The sequence below is a fragment of the Condylura cristata genome, unplaced genomic scaffold, assembly GCF_000260355.1.
Source record: "Condylura cristata isolate star-nosed mole 26May11 unplaced genomic scaffold, ConCri1.0 scaffold00004, whole genome shotgun sequence".
Classification (NCBI taxonomy): domain Eukaryota; kingdom Metazoa; phylum Chordata; class Mammalia; order Eulipotyphla; family Talpidae; genus Condylura; species Condylura cristata.
In genome coordinates this window covers 40885804-40895139 of record NW_004567105.1, presented here as the reverse complement: position 1 = coordinate 40895139, position 9336 = coordinate 40885804, and positions in this window count along the sequence as shown.

Here is a 9336-nt window from a genome sequence, read left to right as displayed (position 1 = left end):
TCTGGGATCCCCCAATCCCTGCTCTTGAAATAGAAACCAAAATGCTATTCTAGAACAGACACTGGAGCCCTGCAGAGCTCACTGCACAGCTGGAGGCCAGTCCTTATGTGCTTGCCCCCACCTAGACAGCCGTGTCCGTTCTGGGGTCCCAGAAGAAACTCACTTTCAGGTCTAAAACTGGCCATGGGAGCACAGCACATGCAAGGATTCCTCCCCCTCAGAGCAATGGGTGGAGTTAGGCGCTAGATTTTAGGCATGCAGCAGAGAGCGAACCCGAACAAAAGCAAGAAAAGTTCATTTGAGTGATCTCCTTGCCCCTTGAGACTTACAATTTTTCATCTCATGGCTACTCAAATGGCTGGAATATGGTCAGATCAGCATGTGAAGGCCCTTGGAGATTCTTATTACAGTCTCTTTGCCTCCAGCTGTACAAGGCACTCAAATGAATGACTATTTAATTTTTTGGCAATTGAAACGATTTAAATCAAAAGTAAAGTGAATGCATATTTTCTTTGAAATGGCATAGTATATGGAAAAGAAAGGATTATTTGCCAAGTACCTCACACTGCATGGCTCACGATGAACTCACTGGCCAGTGGATAGAGGCTTTCATCCTACTAAAGACCTGTTGGTTGGAACCAAAAGAGCTACATAGCTCAATTCTCTCCAGATTCATAGATTGATCCTGGAACTTATCCATACAGGGAACACAGCCAGTCTCGGAAGGATATTCTGAAATATGGAAGATCCCGTTCTTAAGGAAAGAGCCTGGTGAGGATCCCTGCCCCAGGTCGAAGAGAGGGTCACCAGAACCTCGGCTCTGAAAGAAGACGGTGAGCCATCTGATAGAAGGGGGAGCTAGATGTTAGCAACAAATCAGGGTATTGGGTCTTTCTCACCAGGGAAATCTCTCATTTTCATTCAGTCATGAGGAAGGGTGAGAGCATCATGAGGCAGGAAAACACCCTGAGGAAGAAGGGAGAAAGTCTAGATGTCTTTCCTTTCTCTAAATGTCTTGTCTCTGGCTCTGAAGCACTCACAGAGATGTGCCTGCCTTCCTATGTACCCAGCCTCATGCTATAGATGCATTTACTCCAGCACTATATTCCTGGAAGTGGAACGTGATTTCAGAGATGGAGAAAAGGCATCAGGTGGTCTAGCATGGTGACTGGCAAAAGAATTTTCGGCAGAGCTTCCCAGGGGCCTGGCTTCAGCGGAGTCCCCCGTCCAGGGCTGGCGTGCAGACATCGCCATCTAGTGGCAGCAGGCTCAAGCAGCATGCATTACCCCAAATGAAACTTGGCGAGTGTTTTTTAAAGAAACTCTTTCTCTACAATGCAAATAAGAAATACTTCTTTTAGTGCTTTAAAAAAACATAGTGAAGAGTGCATTTTATTTTGCCTCCAAAGTAAATGCAAATAATTAAGGAAACATCGCATCAAGCATGCAATGAGCCAGAAGACAAGGAGTTATTCCGTGTCTTATTTCAGATTGCTTTCAGGGGCCTCCTTAGTGGCACACAGAGTTAAAGCATAGCACTATGAAGGCATACACAGCCCCTGCAGCATGAGTTTGGTCACCTGCCAGGGAGATGACACACGGTGCAGCAGCCCTCCCCTGACCCTCCTCCTAGTCCCCTCAGCAGTGTACTTCAGTCAGTCTTCCTGTTCTGTCCTTCACTCTGTTCTTATCCCCCACACTTCTGGCCTGTACCCCAGTTCTTGTATGCATAAATAAATAAATCTTTTTAAAAAAATGTCATTTACTCCCATGGAATGACTCTTTTTTTTTTTTTAAGATTTATTTATTTATGCATACAGAGCTGGGGTGCAGGCCAGAGGCACAGGGGCGTTGAGAGGGTTCACCAGAGAGAGAGAGTAGGGAGCAGAACAAGCAGATCAGCACACTGCTGAGGGGAGCAGCGGGCGGGTCAAGAGAGGTCTGCCAGGCCATGTGGTCACCTCCAGGGCAAGCGGGGTTCGAACTCATGCTGAAGTGGCTTTAGCTTCTTAGCGGTGCACTTTAACCCGCTGCACCACCAGGGAGGGCCCGGAATGACTCTTTTTTTGAGTTTAATGATACTCAGAACAAGATATATCTTCTAGCTAATATAGAGACATTAAAATTCCCTCTTCATGTCAGCAATCAGATTCCTTCATGGGCTATTACCAGGTGGGGACACCGAAACTCACAATGTGGGAATAAAATCACTGACTTGGGCCCCTCCTGGTAGCGCAGCAGGTTAAAACACAGCACTAAAAAGCTAAAGCCACTTAAGCATGAGTTAGCCCCTGCTCTAGAGATGACCACATGGCACAGCAGACCTTTCCTGACCCGCCCGCTGTTCCCCTCAGCAGTGTACTTCATCAGTCAGCCTGTTCTGCTCCCTCACTCCGTCTCTGGTGAATCCTCTCACCACCCCAGCACCTCTGGCCTGTACCCCAGTTCTGTATGAATAAATAAAATAAATCTTTAAAAAACATCACTGACTTCACAGACATAAATGGCAGGAAAGTGGATGAAGAGAAGATTCTGTTGATGTGGCAGCAGACTGAACACAATGGGCTTGTCTCCTCCACAGACTCACAGGCAGGTTGTGCCTGAAAGGAAAGTAGAGGCCATAGCACATAGCAGTCACGACAGTCTGGTGGGAAGGATGGGAACTAAATGAGCTGCACTTGTATTGATACTGGAGCTACACGACTCGTATGAGGAAGGAACACTGTCATATGGAACACCCTCGAGCTTGACTCAGGGGTGAATGCCAAGCTCAGGGACTCTTGAGGCCCCTCACTGCATGAACAGTGAGACATACATGGCTGGTATGCAGGACAGAGGGACACTCTTGGAGAGCTACAGGAGCCAAGAGCAGAATGGGGAATACTGACTTGAGCATAAAGCTCTCAATATAGAAAACTGGAGCCTAAAATGAGTGGGGGAGAAACAGGGCAGAGCACCTTACTTGCTCATAGAAGAGGCTACTGCTTGACATTGGGAGCAGGATATTCAAAACACCTGCTAAAACCAAGACAACCAAAGGATTTGTGCAAAAAGCCAGAGTTCAACCATTTGTTAATAGCAGCACAAAAACCCCCAAACAAGGGTCTGTGCTATAAAAGAAATGAGGACAACTACCAGCCTAGGACCCCATATTGATAATAATCCATGTCTAAGTTTGAATCTAGAACTCAAAAGTAGCTTAGAGATAAAAGTTGATATGACGCTACGTAGAACACATAGACCAAGGAGCTGATCCTCATCACACAACTCTGGTATCTATAGCGCAGAAGAAAGCTTAATGCCTGATTCCATCTTCCAGAACCCGCCTGTCCCTTACTGCTGGCAGTGCTCTGATTACTTCAATAGATACAAAGGCAGCAGTGTTAAAGTCCGTAAAAATGAAGACACAGAAGAACTTACCACAAATGTTGGTAAAATAAACCCTGAGGGGAGATTCAATCCAGTAGAACTCTCGACAGTGACTGAAAAGGAGGTCAAGGTAACCGTTTTACAATGCTATGGAACTCATATAACAATGCAAGATATAAAATAGCAATATAAGACAGAGAACATCTGAGGAAGTTATAATTAGAAGTACTAGAGCTAAGAAATACTACAATCATATTAAAAAATATAAAGGAATACCTCAACAGCAAACACAAGCAATAGAGAGTACTAATAAGCTCCAAAGCACAATATAAAAGGATACACGAATATGACAACATAAAGGGAAAAGAATTTTTAAAAAGTGAAAATGATGTAAGAGACCATTTGAAAACCTAAAGAAATATCATCTCTATCATATGTGTCCCAGAAGGAAAAGGAAAAAAAAAAAAATTGAGAATTTCTTTCTGGAAAGAACATTTCTCATTTTTGCCTCATAAATTGCTAGGGCTAGTATGGAATGTAATAGTGTAATAAGAATAGCAGATTTGAGGGCCCTCCCTGGTGGCGCAGCAGGTTAAAGCACAGCACTAGAAGCTAAAGCCACTTCAACATGAGTTCGATCCCCAACTGAAGGTGACCCACGTGTCACGACAGACCTCTCCTGACCCGTTTGCTGCTCCCCTCAGCAGTGTACTTCATCAGTCAGCTTGTTCCACTCCCCGCTCTGTCTCTGGTGAAGCCTCTCACCAACCCTGAACCTCTGGCCTGTACCCCAGTTCTGTACGAATAAATAAATAAATCTTAAAAAAAAAGATAACAGATTTGAAATGTGAGTATATCTGACTGGGAAATTCTGGGGTGCTCTGAGCTGTGTGTAAGGATGTTTAAATCATAATCAAAAGGAAATTGAAAAATCATTTTTTTTAAAGATTTATTTATTTGTGCATACAGAACTAGGGTACAGGCCAGAGGCTCAGGGGCGGCGAGAGGCTTCACCAGAGACAGAGTGGGGAGCAGAACAGGCAGATTGACGAAGTACACTGCTGAGGGGAGCAGCGGGCGGGTCAGGAGAGGTCTGCCCCACCATGTGGTCACCTCCGGGGCAAGCGGGAATCGAACTCATGCGGAAGCGGCTTTAGCTTCTCAGTGCTGTGCTTTAACCCGCTGCGCCACCAGGGAGAGCCCTGAAAAATCTTTTTTTATTTTAAAATGCTTAGATACAAATTCAGTAAATATTGGATGATAGTCAATGGAGAGAAACTACACATTTTTATTGGTAAACTTTGAGATTTGCTCTTGAATAATTAAATTTGTACTTAATACTTCTCCATTCTCATGCCAAGGTAGCATTTTGCACATCTACTAAATCTGTGATTCCACAATACTCCTAAAAATAACGATTATAATTACTGTGAAACCCATATCACAAAGGAGAAAACTGAGGTTTCACAAAGTCCAGGGACTTACCCCATCTCCAAGCCCCATGTGGCCTGCTGTCAGTCAGCTCAGGGAGAGCCACCATCTTTACTTGACTCATTTTGAAAGTTTACTGTTTCCCATCCCTCCAACACCCATCTTCTGATTATTCCAGCTTTGGTTTTTGTATACACATGAAAGAAAATTCCTTGGGAAGACTGATCATTTGAATTGGAACATCTGTTAAAACTGTCACTTGAAGGCTGCTTCTAAGAAGGCTGGGTGACAGTAGAAAAGGACATGGGGGGAAATGACTCCTAATGGTGGACGCAGGAAGCATGTCTCACCCTGGCTTTCGACAGCCTGTGCAAGCATGTGAGTGTGCGTATGAGTTCACATGTGAGAAAGAGAATGCATTTGTAGCAATGCAGTTTTGGGGGGGTGGAATTGTGTGTGTGTGTGTATGCATGGGTGTAAGAATATACATAAGTAATGCTTAAATTTTTGAGCATGTGTGTGTATATGTGTGGATGTTGAATGAAGGCATAGCAAGTAAATGTGTTGTGTGTTGAACATGTGTATATCTACTGATATATCATTTCAAGTTGAGTGAGTGTGTAGATGGAGATGGAGAAGTAGGTGTGGGTATACATGTTGATGTAGAAGTAGATGTATAGATACAGATGTAGAGGATACAGATATAGAAGTGGCTAAAGATGTACAATTGGAGTAGGTGCCATTTAAGATGCAGATAGAAGTTCATGTATGTGTACAAAGAGTTGTAGAAGTAAATGTAGATGTAGCAACAGACATATGTAGTCCTAGAGATAGAGTTCAATATGGGTATATGCACATATTATTATGACAACAAATTATGCATGACTTATGCTTAAAAAAATCTACACACGATCTAAATGTCTATAAAGAGACATTCACCTGTTGTAAAAAAAAAAAAAAAATCACCAATTTGAAGCCTCCCTGTTGGCCTAGGGGTTTAGTCTCAGCGATCACGCCATCACTGCTGTGGCTGGAGTTCCATCCCCAGGCAAGGAGCTGACCTACATATGGTGCAGTGGACCTCTCCTGTCTCGCCTGCTGTTCTCTCAGCAGTGTGTTTCAGTAAATCCCCCTGTTCCACTCCCCATTCTGTCTCTGGTGAATCCTCTCACCCCCTGCATCTGGCCTACACCCCAATTCTTCTACACATAAAAAAAAAAATAAATCTTTTTGAAAAAAAATTCCAACTTGGCATTTCTAACCATCCTTTGTGATTCAACTCAGATGCAAATGCTTCAGGGATAAGAGATCTGAAATACTTAAGGCAGAATTGGATGCTTTTCCTACCAATGCTTGTAGAACATATTTGTGCATTTCTCATTGAATTCCCATTTTCTGCCAAAACAATGTTTGGCTTTTCCCCTCTGTGGAACCACAAGCTTCTTGGAATAGAAAGTAAATCAATTTACTAGTGTGTGCCTGCACACATTATCAGAGCACCTTTAGCAAAACAGAAGCTTAGTCATTGCTTATAGGACACATGAACAAACTAAAATGATCTACTTTTGCGCATTTCTATGCAAATCTACCAAAATTATATAAAAATACAAAAGACGTCAGTAACTGAAAGAATAAAGTAATTATGGAAAGGCAGAGACACCCGGATTATTAAAGGTCAAAGGTGATCTGATTTAATCCTTCACACACTTAGGGGAGCAGTGACTCACTCAAAGTCACTTAAAATCAACAACAGCAGAACAGAGTGCGATCTTCTGCACCATGCATAACCCCGTCCAGCTGTTCCAGCTTTCCTCCCAGTCCCAGGGAGACAGGCATCAATTGGAAGTGATTCATCCACTCAGCTCTTTGCGCTGGAGACACTGCGAAAGAGCCCTGATGCATTCCAGCTGCCCAGCTGGCAAGTGGCAGCTTGTAGTCTCTGGGGCGGGAGGTGACAGCCTCCACCATAGGACGGTGGGAGGCCTCCCTGCCTCTTCACATTTCTCCGGGTCACATGCCTTTTATCCAAGAACTGTTGCATTCAGGAAGGTGGAAAAAATATGCTTACATGGAGAAAAAATTTTTCCATTTTCCAAGTGCTGCTAAACCTCAGAAGTAGGCATACCAAGGCAATGTTTATAAAACTCAGCCATGTTAAGCCCAGCAAATGACTGTCAACAACAACTGCATTTGAGCACCCCAGATTTCTCTCAAAAAGCGCTTTGAACAAAAATAAATTTTTGAAGCAAATATGGTGATGTTAGAAATGGAAGAATTCTCCAACACTATCTTTGCACCTTGCTTCCGTTGTTCTCGCCATAACATTTCTTATGTGGGTATTTATGCATGTGCTAAACATAAGGAATAAACATTTCAAAGAACACTAAAATCAATTCCAGAAATTCTAATGCAGTTGTTTTTAAAATGAGATCAGATTTTCTATATTATTTCAAGCTTTCCTCACATAATGCATTTTTCATCACACTTAACATATACTCTGTTTCCATTTATATTTTAGGCTATTTTTTTTCCTAAAAAATGTTTTAAGTTTTCATATAAAATATGTTGACAACTACAATAAATTTGATGTAATAATTAAAAGATATGACATTAAAATAATGTCCATGAATATGTATAGAAAACATAGTTACATATGGACTTCTTTCATGGGTGGTTAATAACTGGATTTCATAAGTTCACATTCATGCAAGGTGTTTATTTTAAATTTAGAAATCAACAATGTAGCTGATTTAGTTCATTGCTAAGTTAACTAAACATCTTAAACATGGAATACCCACTGCTAATAAGTGTTGATAGAAGTGGTGTTTCAAGAATTGCTGATTGTGCAGCAGGGGATATTAGCACAAATGAGAATAAAAGCAATTTGTTGATAATGATCAAGGATACCACCATTTGAGCAGATATTACAATGACGTTCTAGCTCTAGTTCTAGAATTCTATATGCGAAGAGCTGGGAAATGTATATACAAAAATATTTCACACACATTATGACTAATGAAAAAAAAAACAAGAAACCTAAAAAATCACTTTCAGTGAGGATTAAAAGACTAACTACAAAGAGTGTTCATGTTTACTTAACATAAGCTCCAACCTTATGTAGAAGCAAAAATACACAAATTACTTTTTATGAAATATAAAATAGAAAATTATCATTTTATAAAAATATGATCAAAGTTATTTTTGCTTATTCAAGGAGAAAATCTTCCTTGTTAATATGACAGTTCCCTGCATAGTGTCTCTCAGGGTCCTCATTTCTCCCGGTCTCCTCATGTGGATGCTGTCCCTGTTATTGTGGAGACTGGCTAGCTTTGTGGAAGTCCTGGCAATGTTTGGCATGAGAGTAAGTCAGGAGGCAGGAGAGGAGAATGAGGACAGTCTGTCAGTCCTGCTGCTACCTCCTAATCTATGCTGTGGGTCCCCATGGGACAGGGGATAGACAGCGGAGAAGAGGCAGATTTGATGTGGGCTGGGTGGATGACAAAAGTCCCTACAGGCAGAATGTGTTGGACAGCCTGGCCAGACCTCAGAGATCCCAAAGAAGAATGTTGCTGGCTAGGCCAGACCACAGCGGGGTGCTCTCAAGAGACAGGACAGGGCTGCCAGAGATCTCGCTGCCAGGAAGGGAACTGAAACTGGCCACTCAAAAGGCCAGTCAGGGACTACTCACCAGCCTGGCCCACAGAAAGCAGATTTTGACCAACCCATCCTCACTCATACCTCACCACACACACCATCCCCACGTCCATAACCACACTACCCTACTTCTCACTGGCTCTACGCACAGTTTGTGAGCAACAAATCCTTTCCAAAGATGTCTGTTGGGGTGAAGAGAAAGTTGGAAAAAGTCCCCCCCCTCCTTTCACTCACATTGACCATGGACTCCCCCAGATGGTGGGGAACAACAGAGCAGGTGATGAGCAGGTCATTGGGTAGAAGTGTGATTCACCAGGAGAGCCCCTCAGCTGCCTAACACAGGTTAATACAATTATAATGATGTCAGAGCCCATGTGGCAGCCACCAGCAGAGACTTTTTTAAGACTGATTTTTACTTAATTATACATACAAGAACTGGACTGTCGTCCTGAGGAGCAGGGCATGGGAGGATTCACCAGAGACAGAGTGGGGTGCAGGACAGGCAGAGCTACTGAAATACAATGCTGAGGGGAGCAGGAGGTAAGACAGGAGAGATCTGCTGGATCATGTCGGCCATCTCTCTGGCCAGGCATCTAACACATACCACAGTGGTTGGTGATAGCTGGATAGTGCTAAGACTTAATCCCTGTGCCACCTGTGAGGCCCAGAAGCAGAGATTTTTAGAAGAGCACCATGTGCAGGTCAAACTGTGGGAGGTCGCACAGGGGTAAACGTTGACTGCAACAGTGCTGGTCTCTGTTCTGAAGAGAAGAGGTTGTCTCTAATTGGGGTTGCAGGTCACAAGACCCTTAATGCTATTCACAACTCTATTTCTGCCATGGAATTTTTAAGGTTTTGTCTTCAGGACATTTTTTGAAGGAA